Raw genomic sequence first — 15,000 nt, 5'->3', positions numbered from 1 at the left:
GCAGGTCACGAGAACCGGTATGAGGGTAAACCTGGCCGCTCCGGGCCGAGGCACGGTTCCAGGAGGGCGGAAGGAGCGGGCCCGCTTCCCCTGATAGCGCCGACGGCGGTAAAATAAGGCCTCGCAAAACGTCAGCACGAACACCTTGTCGGGGTATAAGGGAACGAGCGGTGTGCGGTCTTTGACAAAGTGACAGTGTTTCTCAAAAAAGCACCCCCGGCAGATGTGTGCAGACGGGGCTGGCTGGTGTGGGAGAGCGGCGGGCTGTTGGCAGCAGTGTGCTGGCTGCAGGGGTGGCCCGGGGCGGCTGCGGAGGGCCCCCAAAGCGCACCTACCAGTGGTGGCTGAAAACCCCCGCTGAGCCTCCGATGTCCCCGGGCAGGACCCCAGGAGGCCGGGCAGAGCCCGCCGCTTGCCCCCTTGCCGTTTGACGAAGCTTGCACGGTCAGAAAAGTTTCAAAGTCCCCACGGGGGGAGAGTGTTGACGGCGAGGAGGTGCTGGCTGCTCCAGGGGCCGGGGGCAACCCCTGGAGGCTGGGCACGGACTGCGGCAGCCCCCCTTGCAGTCGAACAAAGTTTGAGGAGACAAGTCATGAAAATGACAAAGTCCAAACGCTCCAGGCGCCGGCCTGGGGTGCGGACCCGGCTGGCCGGGGCCGGCGGGAGCTGCGGCGGCCGGGGCTGAGCCGAGTGTCAATGCAGGTCCTGAGAACCGGGAAGGGGACAAACCGGTGGCTCCAGGCCGGGTTGGAGTTCCAGGAGGTCGGCAGGACTCTGGAGGTTTTCCCCTTGGCATTGTCCCATTGGCCACAATGGGGGAAGTCAAAAAAGCACCCCCAGCAGATGTATGCAGAGGGGCTGGCGGGTGACGGAGAGCGGGCAGTTGGCAGCTGTGTGGTGGCTGCAGGAGGTGGGCCTGGGCGGCTGCGGAGGGCCCCCAAAGTGCACCTACCAGAAGGGGCCCAAGACCCAGGCTGAGCCTCCGATGTGCCCGGGCAGGACACCCAGGAGGCGGGGAGCAGCCCCCGCTGAGGTCCATGGCATGTGCCAGAGGCGAGTCTTGGAGAAAAAACGACAAAGTCCAAACGCTCCAGGCGCCGGGCAGGGTGGCGGACCCGGCTGGCCGGGCCGGCGGGGGCTGCGGCTGCCGGGGCTGAGCCGAGTGTCAATGCATGTCCTGAGAACCGGGAAGGGGACAAACCGGTGGCTCCAGGCCGGGTTGGAGTTCCGGGGGGTCGGCCTGACTCTGGAGGTTTTCCCCCTGGCTTTTCCCCATAGGCCAAAACGGGGGGAGCCAAAAAAGCACCCCCAGCAGATGTATGCAGGAGGGGCTGGGGGGTGACGGAGAGCGGGCTGTTGGCAGCCGTGTGCTGGCTGCAGGGGTGGGCCTGGGCGGCTGCGGAGGGCCCCCTGAGTGCACCTGCCAGCGGTGGCTCAACACCCTGGCTGAGCCTCCGATGTCCCCGGGCAGGACCCCAGGAGGCCGGGCAGAGCCCGCCGCTTGCCCCATTGCCGTTTGACGAAGCTTGCACGGTCAGAAAAGTTTCAAAGTCCCAACGGGGAGAGAGCGTTGACGGCGAGGGGGTGCTGGCTGCTCCAGGGGCCGGGGACAACCCCTGGAGGCTGGGCACGGACTGCGGCAGCCCCCCTTGCAGTCGGACAAAGTTTGAGGAGACAAGCCATGAAAATGACAAAGTCCAAACGCTCCAGGCGCCGGCCAGGGGGGCGGACCCGGCTGGCTGGGCCGGCGGGGGCTGCGGCTGCCGGGGCTGAGCCGAGTGTCAATGCAGGTCCTGAGAACCGGGAAGGGGACAAACCGGCGGCTCCAGGCCGAGCTCGAGTTCCAGAAGGTCGGCCTGACTCTGGAGGTTTTCCCCCTGGCTTTTCCCCATAGGCCAAAATGGGGGAAGTCAAAAAAGCACCCCCAGCAGATGTATGCAGAGGGGCTGGGGGGTGATGGGGAGCGGGTGTTTGGCAGCAGTGTGCTGGCTGAAGAGGTGTGCCTGGGCGGCTGCGGAGGGCCCCCTGAGTGCACCTGCCAGCGGTGGCTCAAAACCCTGGCTGAGCCTCCGATGTCCCCGGGCAGGACCCCAGCAGGCCGGGCACAGACCGCAGCCTGCCCCCCTTGCCGTTTGATGAAGCTTGCACGGTCAGAAAAGTTTCAAAGTCCCAACGGGGAGAGAGTGTTGACGCCGAGGGGGTGCTGGCTGCTCCGGTGGCAACCCCTGGAGGCTGGGCACAGACTGCGGCAGCCCCCCTTGCAGTCGAACAAAGTTTGAGGAGACAAGTCATGAAAATGACAAAGTCCAAACTGCTCCAGGCGCCGGCCAGGGGGGGCGGACCCGGCTGGCCGGGCCGGCGGGAGCTGCGGCTGACGGGGTTGAGCCGAGTGTCGATGCATGTCACGAGAACCGGCATGAGGGTAAACCTGGCCGCTCCGGGCCGAGGCACGGTTCCAGGAGGGCGGAAGGAGCGGGCCTGTTTCCCCTGATAGCGCCGACGGCGGTAAAATAAGGCCTCGCAAAACGTCAGCACGAACACCTTGTCGGGGTATAAGGGAACGAGCGGTGTGCGGTCTTTGACAAAGTGACAGTGTGTCTCAAAAAAAGCACCCCCGGCAGATGTGCGCGGACGGGGCTGGCTGGTGACGGAGAGCGGGCTGTTGGCAGCGGTGTGCCGGCTGCAGGGGTGGCCCGGGGCGGCTGCGGAGGGCCCCCTGAGAGCACCTACCAGTAGTTGCTCAACACCCTGGCTGAGCCTCCGATGTCCCCGGGCAGGACCCCAGGAGGCCGGGCACAGACCGCCGGTTGCCCCCCCCATTGCCGTTTGATGAAGCTTGCACGGTCAGAAAAGTTTCAAAGTCCCAACGGGGAGAGAGTGCTGACGGTGAGGGGGTGCTGGCTGCTCCAGGGGCCGGGAGGGAAGCCCTGGAGGTGGGCCTGGGGGTGTGGAGGGGCCCCCTGAGAGCACCTACCAGCAGTTGCTGAAGACCCTGCCTGAGCCTCCGATATCCCCGGGCAGGACCCCAGGAGGCCGGGCACAGACCGCAGCCTGCCCCCTTGCCGTTTGATGAAGCTTGCACGGTCAGAAAAGTTTCAAAGTCCCGACGGGGAGAGAGTGTTGACGGCGAGGGGGTGCTGGCTGCTCCAGGGGCCGGGGGGGGGAACCCCTGGAGGCTGGGCACGGACCGCGGCAGCCCCCCTTGCAGTAGAACAAAGTTTGAGGAGACAAGTCATGAAAATGACAAAGTCCAAACTGCTCCAGGCGCCGGCCAGGGGGGCGGACCCGGCTGGCCTGGCCGGCGGGTGCTGCGGCTGCCGGGGCTGAGCCGAGTGTCGATGCATCTCCTGAGAACCGGGAAGGGGACAGACCAGTAGCTCCAGGCCGAGCTGGAGTTCCAGGAGGTCGGCCTGACTCTGGAGGTTTTCCCCCTGGCTTTTCCCCATAGGCCAAAACGGGGGGAGGCAAAAAAGCACCCCCAGCAGATGTATGCAGAGGGGCTGGGGGGTGATGGAGAGCGGGCTGTTGGCAGCTGTGTGGTGGCTGCAGGGGTGGCCCTGGGCGGCTGAAGAGGGCCCCCTGAGTGCACCTACCAGCAGTAGCTCAAGACCCTGCCTGAGCCTCCGATGTCCCCGGGCAGGACCCCAGGAGGCCGGGCACAGACCGCAGCCTGCCCCCTTGCCGTTTGATGAAGCTTGCACGGTCAGAAAAAGTTTCAAAGTCCCAACGGGGAGAGAGTGTTGACGGCGAGGGGGCGCTGGCTGCTCCAGGGGCCCGGGGCAGCCCCTGGAGGCTGGGCACGGACCGCGGCCGCCCCCCTTGCAGTCGAACAAAGTTTGAGGAGACAAGTCATGAAAATGACAAAGTCCAAACGCTCCAGGCGTGCCGGCCAGGGGTGCGGACCCGGCCGGCCGGGCCGGCGGGGGCTGCGGCTGCCGGGGCTGAGCCGAGTGTCAATGCATGTCCTGAGAACCGGGAAGGGGACAGACCGGTGGCTCTGGGCCGAGCTGGAGTTCCAGGATGTCGGCCTGACTCTGGAGGTTTTCCCCCTGGCTTTTCCCCATAGGCCAAAATGGGGGAAGTCAAAAAAGCACCTCCAGCAGATGTATGCAGAGGGGCTGGCGGGTGACGGAGAGTGGTCTGTTGGCAGCAGTGTGCTGGCTGCATAGGTGTGCATGGGCGTCTGCGTAGGGCCCCCTGAGTGCACCTGCCAGTGGTGGCTGAAAACCCAGGCTGAGCCTCCGATGTGCCCGGGCAGGACCCCAGGAGGCCGGGCACAGACCGCAGCCTGCCCCCTTGCCGTTTGATGAAGCTTGCACGGTCAGAAAAGTTTCAAAGTCCCAACGGGGAGAGAGTGCTGACGGTGAGGGGGGTGCCGGCAGCTCCAGGGGCCGGGGGCAACCCCTGGAGGCTGGGCACGGACTGCGGCAGCCCCCCTGGCAGTCGAACAAGGTTTGAGGAGACAAGTCATGAAAATGACAAAGTCCAAACGCTCCAGGCGTGCCGGCCAGGGGAGCGGACCCGGCCGGCCGGGGCGGCGGGAGCTGCAGCTGCCGGGGCGGAGCCGAGTGTCAACGCAGGTGGTGAGATCCGGTATGAGGGTAATCCTGGTCGCTCCGGGCCGAGCCACGGTTCCAGGAGGGCGGAAGGAGCGCGCCTGTTTCACCTGATAGCGCCGACGGCGGTAAAATAAGGCCTCGCAAAACGTCACCACGAACACCTTGTCGGGGTATAAGGGAACGAGCGGTGTGTGGTCCTTGACAAAGTGACAGTATTTCTCAAAAAAGCACCCCCGGCAGATGTGCGCGGACGGGGCTGGCTGGTGATGGAGAGCGGGCTGTTGGCAGCAGTGCGCTGGCTGCAGGGGTGGCCCAGGGCGGCTGCGGAGGGCCCCCAAAGCGCACCTACCGGTGGTGGCTGAAAACCCAGGCTGAGCCTCCGATGTGCCCCGGGCAGGAACCCAGGAGGCCGGGCACAGACCACAGCTTGCCCCCTTGCCGTCCGATGAAGCTTGCACGGTCAGAAAAAGTTTCAAAGTCCCCACGGAGAGAGAGTGTTGAGGGCGAGGGGGAGCTGGCTGCTCCAGGGGCCGGGGGCAACCCCTGGAGGCTGGGCACACCCCCTTGCAGTCGAACAAAGTTCGAGGAGACAAGTCATGAAAATGACAAAGTCCAAACGCTCCAGGCGCCGGCCAGGGGGGCGGACCCGGCTGGCCGGGCTGGCGGGGGCTGCGGCTGCCGGGGCTGAGCCGAGTGTCGATGCATGTCCTGAGAACCGGGAAGGGGACAAACCAGTAGCTCCAGGCCGAGCTGGAGTTCCAGGAGGTCGGCCTGACTCTGGAGGTTTTCCCCCTGGCTTTTCCCATTGGCCAAAATGGGGGAAGTCAAAAAAGCACCCCCGGCAGATGTATGCAGAGGGGCTGGCTGGTGATGGGGAGCGGGCTGTTGGCAGCGGTGTGCTGGCTGCAGAGGTGTGCATGGGCGGCTGCGGAGGGCCCCCCGAGTGCACCTGCCCGTGGTGGCTGAAAACCCAGGCTGAGCCTCCGATGTGCCCGGGCAGGACCCCAGGAGGCCGGGCACAGAACGCCGGTTGCCCCCTTGCCGTTTGATGAAGCTTGCACGGTCAGAAAAGTTTCAAAGTCCCAACGGGGAGAGAGTGCTGACGGTGAGGGGGGTGCTGGCTGCTCCAGGGGCCGGGAGGGAGGCCCTGGAGGTGGGCCTGGGGGTGTGGCGGGGCCCCCTGAGAGCACCTACCAGCAGTTGCTCAAGACCCTGCCTGAGCCTCCGGTGTTGCAGGGCAGGACACCCATTGGCGGGGAAAAGCAGGTGGCAGCCCCTGCTGAAGTCCTTGGCAGAGATGAGTCTTTGAAAAAAATGACAAAGTCCAAACTGCTCCAGGCGCCGGTCAGGGGGGCGGACCCGGCTGGCCGGGCCGACGGGAGCTGCGGCGGCTGGGGAAGAGCCGAGTGTCAAGGCATGTCCTGAGAACCGGGAAGGGGGCAAACCAGTAGCTCCAGGCCGGGCTAGGGTTCCAGGAGGTCGGCCTGACTCTGGAGGTTTTCCCCCTGGCTTTTCCCCATAGGCCAACATGGGGGAAGTCAAAAAAGCACCCCCGGCAGATGTATGCAGAGGGGCTGGGGGGTGACGGGGAGCGGGCTGTTGGCAGCAGTGTGCTGGCTGCAGAGGGCCCCCGAGGTGCTGCACCTACCAGTAGTTGCTCAAGACCCCCCATGACCCTCCGGTGTTGCAGGTCAGGACACCCATTGGCGGGGAACAGCAGGTGGCAGCCCCTGCTGAAGTCGTTGGCAGGGATGAGTCTTTGAAAAAACGACAAAGTCCAAACGCTCCAGGCGTGCCGGCCAGGGTGGCGGACCCGGCTGGCTGGGCCGGCGGGAGCTGCGGCTGCCGGGGCTGAGCCGAGTGTCGATGTATGTCGTGAGAACCGGTATGAGGGTAATCCTGGTCGCTCCGGGCCGAGGCACGGTTCCAGGAGGGCGGAAGGAGCGGGCCCGTTTCCCCTGATAGCGCCGACGGCGGTAAATTAGGGCCTCGCAAAACGTCAGGACGAACACCTTTTTTGCATATAAGGGAACGAGCGGTGTGCGGTCCTTGACAAAGTGACTATTTCTCAATGTGCTGAGGAGTGGGGACCGCTCAAAGTCAAAGCACCGCGGCCGCCCCTCTGCCACCTCCCTGGGAGCAGAGTCATCGAGCGCGAGTGTCCCCACTCCGCCTGTCCAGGCCGCGGGGCCGACAGGCTGGCTGGCTGCCCGGGCAGACCCCGCTCTCCGAGCGGCCGGGCCCCAACGTTCGAGAGGTGTAGGAAGCCACCTTGGGGGTGCTGCGGAGGCCCCCCTGACACCGCCTCCAAGCCCTTGCTGAGAGCCCTGTCCTAGCTGCCTGCGCGGGCAGGCGGGACCCCCCAGTAGGCCGTGCACAGCCCGCGGCAGCCACTGCTGAAGCCCAGGGCAGTTGGCAGAGATGAGTCTTTGAGGAAAAACGACAAAGTCCAAACGCTCCAGGCGCCGGCCAGGGGTGCGGACCCGGCTGGACGGGCCGGCGGGAGCTGCGGCGGCTTGGGAAGAGCCGAGTGTCAATGCATGTCCTGAGAACCGGAAAGGGGACAAACTAGTAGCTCCAGGCCGGGATGGAGTTCCAGGAGGTGGGCCTGACTCCGGAGGTTTTCCCCTTGGCATTTTCCCATTGGCCACAATGGGGGAAGTCAAAAAAGCACCCCCAGCAGATGTATGCAGAGGGGCTGGCTGGTGATGGGGAGCGGGCTGTTGGCAGCGGTGTGCTGGCTGCAGAGGTGTGCATGGGCGGCTGCGGAGGGCCCCCTGAGTGCACCTGCCCGTGGTGGCTGAAAACCCAGGCTGAGCCTCCGATGTGCCCGGGCAGGACCCCAGGAGGCCGGGCACAGAACGCCGGTTGCCCCCTTGCCGTTTGACGAAGCTTGCACGGTCAGAAAAGTTTCAAAGTCCCAATGGGGAGAGAGTGGTGACGGCGAGGGGGTGCTGGCTGCTCCAGGGGCCGGGGGCAACCCCTGGAGGCTGGGCACGGACCGCGGCCGCCCCCCTTGCAGTCGGACAATGTCTGAGGAGACAAGTCATGAAAATGACAAAGTCCAAACGCTCCAGGCGTGCCGGCCAGGGGTGCGGACCCGGCTGGCCGGGCCGGCGGGGGCTGCAGCTGCCGGTGCTGAGCCGAGTGTCAGTGCAGGTCCTGAGAACCGGGAAGGGGACAAACCGGTGGCTCCAGGCCGAGCTCTAGTTCCAGGAGGTCGGCCTGACTCTGGAGGTTTTCCCCTTGGCTTTTCCCCATAGGCCAAAAGGGGGGAAGTCAAAAAAGCACCCCCGCCAGATGTATGCAGAAGGGGCTGGCTGGTGATGGGGAGCGGGCTGTTGGCAGCGGTGTGCTGGCTGCAGAGGTGTGCATGGGCGGCTGCGGAGGGCCCCCTGAGTGCACCTGCCCGTGGTGGCTGAAAACCCAGGCTGAGCCTCCGATGTGCCCGGGCAGGACCCCAGGAGGCCGGGCACAGAACGCCGGTTGCCCCCTTGCCGTTTGACGAAGCTTGCACGGTCAGAAAAGTTTCACAGTCCCAACGGGGAGAGAGTGCTGACGGTGAGGGGGTGCTGGCTGCTCCAGGGGCCGGGAGGGAGGCCCTGGATGTGGGCCTGGGGGTGTGGAGGGGCCCCCTGAGAGCACCTACCAGCAGTTGCTCAAGACCCTGCCTGAGCCTCCGGTGTTGCAGGGTAGGACACCCATTGGCGGGGAACAGCAGGTGGCAGCCCCTGCTGAAGTCCTTGGCAGTTGGCAGAGATGAGTCTTGGAGAAAAAAAACGACAAAGTCCAAACTGCTCCGGGCGCCGGTCAGGGGGGCGGACCCGGCTGGCCGGGCCGAGGGGAGCTGCGGCGGCTGGGGAAGAGCCGAGTGTCAAGGCATGTCCTGAGAACCGGGAAGGGGGCAAACCAGTAGCTCCAGGCCGAGCTGGAGTTCCAGGAGGTTGGCCTGACTCTGGAGGTTTTCCCCCTGGCTTTTCCCCATAGGCCAAAATGGGGGAAGTCAAAAAAGCACCCCCGCCAGATGTATGCAGAAGGGGCTGGCTGGTGATGGGGAGCGGGCTGTTGGCAGCAGTGTGCTGGCTGCAGAGGGCCCCCGAGGTGCTGCACCTACCAGTAGTTGCTCAAGACCCCCCCTGACCCTCCGGTGTTGCAGGGCAGGACACCCAGGAGGCGGGGAACAGCCGTGGCAGCCCCTGCTGAATCCCACGGCAGTTGGCAGAGATGAGTCTTTGAGAAAAACGACAAAGTCCAAACGCTCCAGGCGCCGGCCACGGAGGGCGGACCCGGCTGGCCGGGCCGGCGGGAGCTGCGGCGGCTGGGGCTGAGCCGAGTGTCGATGCTTGTCGTGAGAACCGGTATGAGGGTAATCCTGGGCCCTCGGGGCCGAGGCACGGTTCCAGGAAGGCGGAAGGAGCGGGCCTGTTCCCCCTGATAGCGCCGACGGCGGTAAATTAAGGCCTCGCAAAACGTCAGGACGAACACCTTTTTTGCATATAAGGGAACGAGCGGTGTGCGGTCTTTGACAAAGTGACTATTTCTCAGAGTGCTGGGAAGGGAGTGGGGGCCGCTCAAAGTCAAAGCACCGCGGCCGCCCCTCTGCCACCTCCCTGGGAGCAGAGTCATCGAGCGCGAGTGTCCCCACTCCGCCTGTCCAGGCCGCGGGGCCGACAGGCCGGCTGGCTGCCCGGGTAGACCCCGCTCTCCGAGCGGCCGGGCGCCACGTTCAAGAGGTGTACGAAGCCACCTGTGGGGGGTCTGCGGAGGCCCCCCTGAGAGCGCTGATAACCCTGTCCTAGCTGCCTGCGCGGGCAGGCGGGACTCCCCCAGGAGGCCGTGCACAGCCCGCGGCAGCCACTGCTGAAGCCCAGGGCAGTTGGCAGAGATGAGTCTTTGAAAAAACGACAAAGTCCAAACGCTCCAGGCGCCGGCCACGGGGGGCGGACCCGGCTGGCCGGGCCGGCGGGAGCTGCGGCTGCCGGGGCTGAGCCGAGTGTCAATGCATGTCGTGAGAACCGGTATGAGGGTAATCCTGGTCGCTCCGGGCCGAGGCACGGTTCCAGGAGGGCGGAAGGAGCGGGCCCGTTTCCCCTGATAGCGCCGACGGCGGTAAATTAGGGCCTCGCAAAACGTCAGGACGAACACCTTTTTTGCATATAAGGGAACGAGCGGTGTGCGGTCTTTGACAAAGTGACTATTTCTCAATGTGCGGAGTGGGGACCGCTCAAAGTCAAAGCACCGCGGCCGCCCCTCTGCCACCTCCCTGGGAGCAGAGTCATCGAGCGCGAGGGTCCCCACTCCGCCTGTGCAGGCCGCGGGGCCGACAGGCTGGCTGGCTGCCCGGGCGACCCCCCTCCGAGATGCCGGGCCGGGGCAGACTGTGCAAACGCGCGCGGGCGTGTTTTCTTCCCCTGGGGTGGAGCCCTTCCACCCCACGCCGTCCGAGGCCCGTTGGCCTCGGGCGGCCTGCCTCCGAGAGTGGGAGAGAGACGGAGGACGGCGGCCCGCGGCGGCGCGAGGCGTCCCCGTTGCTCCACCACGACTGCCAGCCGGTCGATCCTACCGGTAGCCTGGGCTTGTCTCCGCTCCGCCTGTCCAGGCCGCGGGGCCCACAGGCGGCTTGCCTGGGAAGACCCCGCTCTCACCGAGCGGCCGGGCGCCACGTTCAAGAGGTGTACGAAGCCACCTGTGGGGGGTCTGCGGAGGCCCCCCTGAGAGCGCTGATAACCCTGTCCTAGCTGCCTGCGCGGGCAGGCGGGACCCCCAAGAGGCCGGGCACAGCCCGCGGCAGCCCCCGCCGAAGTCCACGGCAGTTGGCAGAGACGAGTCTTGGAGAGAAAACGACAAAGTCCAGACGCTCCAGGCGCCGGCCAGGGGTGCGGACCCGGCTGGCCGGGCCGGCGGGAGCTGCGGCTGCCGGGGCCGAGCCGAGTGTCGACGCATGTCGTGAGAACCGGTATGAGGGTAATCCTGGGCCCTCGGGGCCGAGCTACGGTTCCATGAAGGCGGAAGGAGCGGGCCTGTTTCCCCTGATAGCGCCGACGACGGTAAAATAAGGGCTCGCAAAACGTCAGGACGAACACCTTTTTTGCATATAAGGGAACGAGCGGTGTGCGGTCTTTGACAAAGTGACTATTTCTCAGAGTGCTGGAGTGGGGACCGCTCAAAGTCAAAGCACCGCGGCCGCCCCTCTGCCACCTCCCTGGGAGCAGAGTCATAGAGCGCAAGTGTCCCCACTCCGCCTGTGCAGGCCGCGGGGCCAACAGGCTGGCTGGCTGGCTGCCCGGGCGACCCCCCTCCGAGATGCCGGGCTGAGGCGTAGGCAGCCGCCTCCATCACCACCACCCAAGGCGAGAGAGTGGGTCAACGGGAGAGCCGTCGCGGCCGGGGGACCCTCGCCGCGCCCATGTCCGGGGAAGGACCACAAGGGCCCTGCTCCCCGGCGCCCCGGCGAGCGGGTTCACCCTCGGCGCGTACGGCTCTCGAGGATGGGGAAGGGACGCGCGTGGGCGTCCCTCCCGTCCCCCGCGGAAGAAGGCGAGCGACTCTGCGCGTCGGGACACCCCGCGGAGCCCCCTGCGGGGGGAGTACTCCGGGGGAGAAGCGTGGCGCAGGGGGTGCAGCCCTTTCCCAGGCCACCGTGCGACGGCGTCGGTGGGGCCGACGCCGAGAGAGAGAACGATCCGGGCTCTCCCGCCTCAGGGCGGCCGAGAGCGGGGCCACGGGCCCCACGTTTGGTGACGGTTTTCCCGAAAGCGAAGGACCCCCGCCTGTCCCCTCGGGCTCCGGCCGATGCGGGCGGTCCAGGGCGGGGATAGGGGACGGCGGCCTGCGGACGACGCGCTTTATCCCCAGAAGGAGCGAGGCATGAGGGGGTGTTCCACCCCCGCCGGCCGGTCTCGCTCCTTCTCCGGGCTACGCCTCGGCGGAGTAAAGACCCCCGGGTCAACGCTCCCGCGTCCGGGTGCCGCCGCGCGTCCCCTTCCCGCGGGGGGTGGATCCCTTCCACCCCTGGCCGTCCGAGGCCCGTGCGCCTCGGGCGGCCTCCCTTCCGAGAGAGGGAGAGAGAGACGGAGGACGGTGGTCCGCGACGGCGCGAGACGTCCAAGTTGTGTTCCCCACGGCGGCTACCCGGTCGATCCCGCCCGCCGGTAGCCTTGGCTTGCCCCCACTCCGCCTGTCCAGGCCGCGTGGCCGACAGGCTGTTTGCCCGGGTAGACCCTGCTCTCACCGAGCGGCCGGGCCCCAACGTTCAAGAGGTGTACGGAAGCCACCTTGGGGTGGAGCCCTTCCACCCCTGGCCGTCCGAGGCCCGTGCGCCTCGGGCGGCCTCCCTTCCGAGAGAGGGAGAGAGAGACGGAGGACGGTGGTCCGCGACGGCGCGAGACGTCCAAGTTGTGTTCCCCACGGCGGCTACCCGGTCGATCCCGCCCGCCGGTAGCCTTGGCTTGCCCCCGCTCCGCCTGTCCAGGCCGCGTGGCCGACGGGCTGTTTGCCCGGGTAGACCCCGCTCTCACCGAGCGGCCGGGCCCCAACGTTCAAGAGGTGTACGGAAGCCACCTTGGGGTGGAGCCCTTCCACCCCTGGCCGTCCGAGGCCCGTGCGCCTCGGGCGGCCTCCCTTCCGAGAGAGGGAGAGAGAGACGGAGGACGGTGGTCCGCGACGGCGCGAGACGTCCAAGTTGTGTTCCCCACGGCGGCTACCCGGTCGATCCCGCCCGCCGGTAGCCTTGGCTTGTCCCCGCTCCGCCTGTCCAGGCCGCGGGGCCGACGGGCTGTCTGCCCGGGTAGACCCTGCTCTCACCGAGCGGCCGGGCCCCAACGTTCAAGAGGTGTACGGAAGCCACCTTGGGGTGGAGCCCTTCCACCCCTGGCCGTCCGAGGCCCGTGCGCCTCGGGCGGCCTCCCTTCCGAGAGAGGGAGAGAGAGACGGAGGACGGTGGTCCGCGACGGCGCGAGACGTCCAAGTTGTGTTCCCCACGGCGGCTACCCGGTCGATCCCGCCCGCCGGTAGCCTTGGCTTGCCCCCACTCCGCCTGTCCAGGCCGCGTGGCCGACAGGCTGTTTGCCCGGGTAGACCCTGCTCTCACCGAGCGGCCGGGCCCCAACGTTCAAGAGGTGTACGGAAGCCACCTTGGGGTGGAGCCCTTCCACCCCTGGCCGTCCGAGGCCCGTGCGCCTCGGGCGGCCTCCCTTCCGAGAGAGGGAGAGAGAGACGGAGGACGGTGGTCCGCGACGGCGCGAGACGTCCAAGTTGTGTTCCCCACGGCGGCTACCCGGTCGATCCCGCCCGCCGGTAGCCTTGGCTTGCCCCCGCTCCGCCTGTCCAGGCCGCGTGGCCGACGGGCTGTTTGCCCGGGTAGACCCCGCTCTCACCGAGCGGCCGGGCCCCAACGTTCAAGAGGTGTACGGAAGCCACCTTGGGGTGGAGCCCTTCCACCCCTGGCCGTCCGAGGCCCGTGCGCCTCGGGCGGCCTCCCTTCCGAGAGAGGGAGAGAGAGACGGAGGACGGTGGTCCGCGACGGCGCGAGACGTCCAAGTTGTGTTCCCCACGGCGGCTACCCGGTCGATCCCGCCCGCCGGTAGCCTTGGCTTGTCCCCGCTCCGCCTGTCCAGGCCGCGGGGCCGACGGGCTGTCTGCCCGGGTAGACCCCGCTCTCACCGAGCGGCCGGGCCCCAACGTTCAAGAGGTGTACGGAAGCCACCTTGGGGTGGAGCCCTTCCACCCCTGGCCGTCCGAGGCCCGTGCGCCTCGGGCGGCCTCCCTTCCGAGAGAGGGAGAGAGAGACGGAGGACGGTGGTCCGCGACGGCGCGAGACGTCCAAGTTGTGTTCCCCACGGCGGCTACCCGGTCGATCCCGCCCGCCGGTAGCCTTGGCTTGTCCCCGCTCCGCCTGTCCAGGCCGCGGGGCCGACGGGCTGTCTGCCCGGGTAGACCCCGCTCTCCGAGCGGCCGGGCCCCAACGTTCAAGAGGTGTACGGAAGCCACCTTGGGGGGGCTGCGGTGCCCCCCTCCCCGAGAGTGCCTCCCAGGCCGAGGGAGCCCGGCGGTCGAGTGTCGTAGGAAAGCGCGTGCCACGGCTGTGTCGGTCACAGGGGCCAGAGGTAGTTTGGGCAACGGCTTAGATCCGTATGAAGCTCATCCTTTCCGGCCTGTTCTGGCGGCGGCTAGGCGTGCGCGCACGGCACGACGCCCCTGGCTCCAGCGATGCGACGGCGCCCCGCACCCCACTCTCCGGGCCGAGCAGAGTGGCCGCTCTCGCTCCTTGGAGCAGAGCCCCCGAGTGCAAGTGTCCCCGCTCCGCCTGTCCAGGCCGCGGGGCCGACAGGCTGTCTGCCCGGGTAGACCCCGCTCTCCGAGCGGCCGGGCGCCACGTTCAAGAGGTGTACGAAGCCACCTTGGGGGGCTGCGGTGCCCCCCGCCCCGAGAGTGCCTCCCAGGCCGAGGGGAGCCTGGCGGTCGAGTGTCGTAGGAAAGCGCGTGCGCGGCTGTGTCGGTCACACGGGCCAGAGTTAGTTTGGGCAACGGCTTAGATCCGTATGCAGCTCAACCTTTCCGGCCTGTTCTGGCGGCGGCTAGGCGCGCGCGAACGTCACGACGCCCCTGGTTCCAGCGAGGCGACGGCGCCCCGCACCCCGCTCTCCGGGCCGTGCAGAGCGGCCGCTCTCGCTCCTTGGAGCAGAGCCCCCGAGCGCAAGAGTCCCCGCTCCGCCTGTCCAGGCCGCGGGGCCGACAGGCTGTCTGCCCGGGTAGACCCCGCTCTCCGAGCGGCCGGGCCCCAACGTTCAAGAGGTGTACGGAAGCCACCTTGGGGGGCTGCGGTGCCCCCCGCCCCGAGAGTGCCTCCCAGGCCGAGGGAGCCCGGCGGTCGAGTGTCGTAGGAAAGCGCGTGCGCGGCTGTGTCGGTCACACGGGCCAGAGTTAGTTTGGGCAACGGCTTAGATCCGTATGCAGCTCAACCTTTCCGGCCTGTTCTGGCGGCGGCTAGGCGTGCGCGCACGGCACGACGCCCCTGGCTCCAGCGATGCGACGGCGCCCCGCACCCCACTCTCCGGGCCGAGCAGAGTGGCCGCTCTCGCTCCTTGGAGCAGAGCCCCCGAGCGCAAGTGTCCCCGCTCCGCCTGTCCAGGCCGCGGGGCCAACAGGCTGTCTGCCCGGGTAGACCCCGCTCTCCGAGCGGCCGGGCGCCACGTTCAAGAGGTGTACGAAGCCACCTTGGGGGGCTGCGGTGCCCCCCGCCCCGAGAGTGCCTCCCAGGCCGAGGGAGCCCGGCGGTCGAGTGTCGTAGGAAAGCGCGCGCGCGGCTGTGTCACACGGGCCAGAGTTAGTTTGGGCAACGGCTTAGATCCGTATGCAGCTCAACCTTTCTGGCCTGTTCTGGCGGCGGCTAGGCGCGCGCGAACGTCACGACGCCCCTGGTTCCAGCGAGGCGACGGCGCCC

This window comes from Eleutherodactylus coqui, unplaced genomic scaffold (genome assembly GCF_035609145.1).
Source record: "Eleutherodactylus coqui strain aEleCoq1 unplaced genomic scaffold, aEleCoq1.hap1 HAP1_SCAFFOLD_149, whole genome shotgun sequence".
Lineage (NCBI taxonomy): Eukaryota > Metazoa > Chordata > Amphibia > Anura > Eleutherodactylidae > Eleutherodactylus > Eleutherodactylus coqui.
This window is presented reverse-complemented; position numbering follows the sequence as displayed.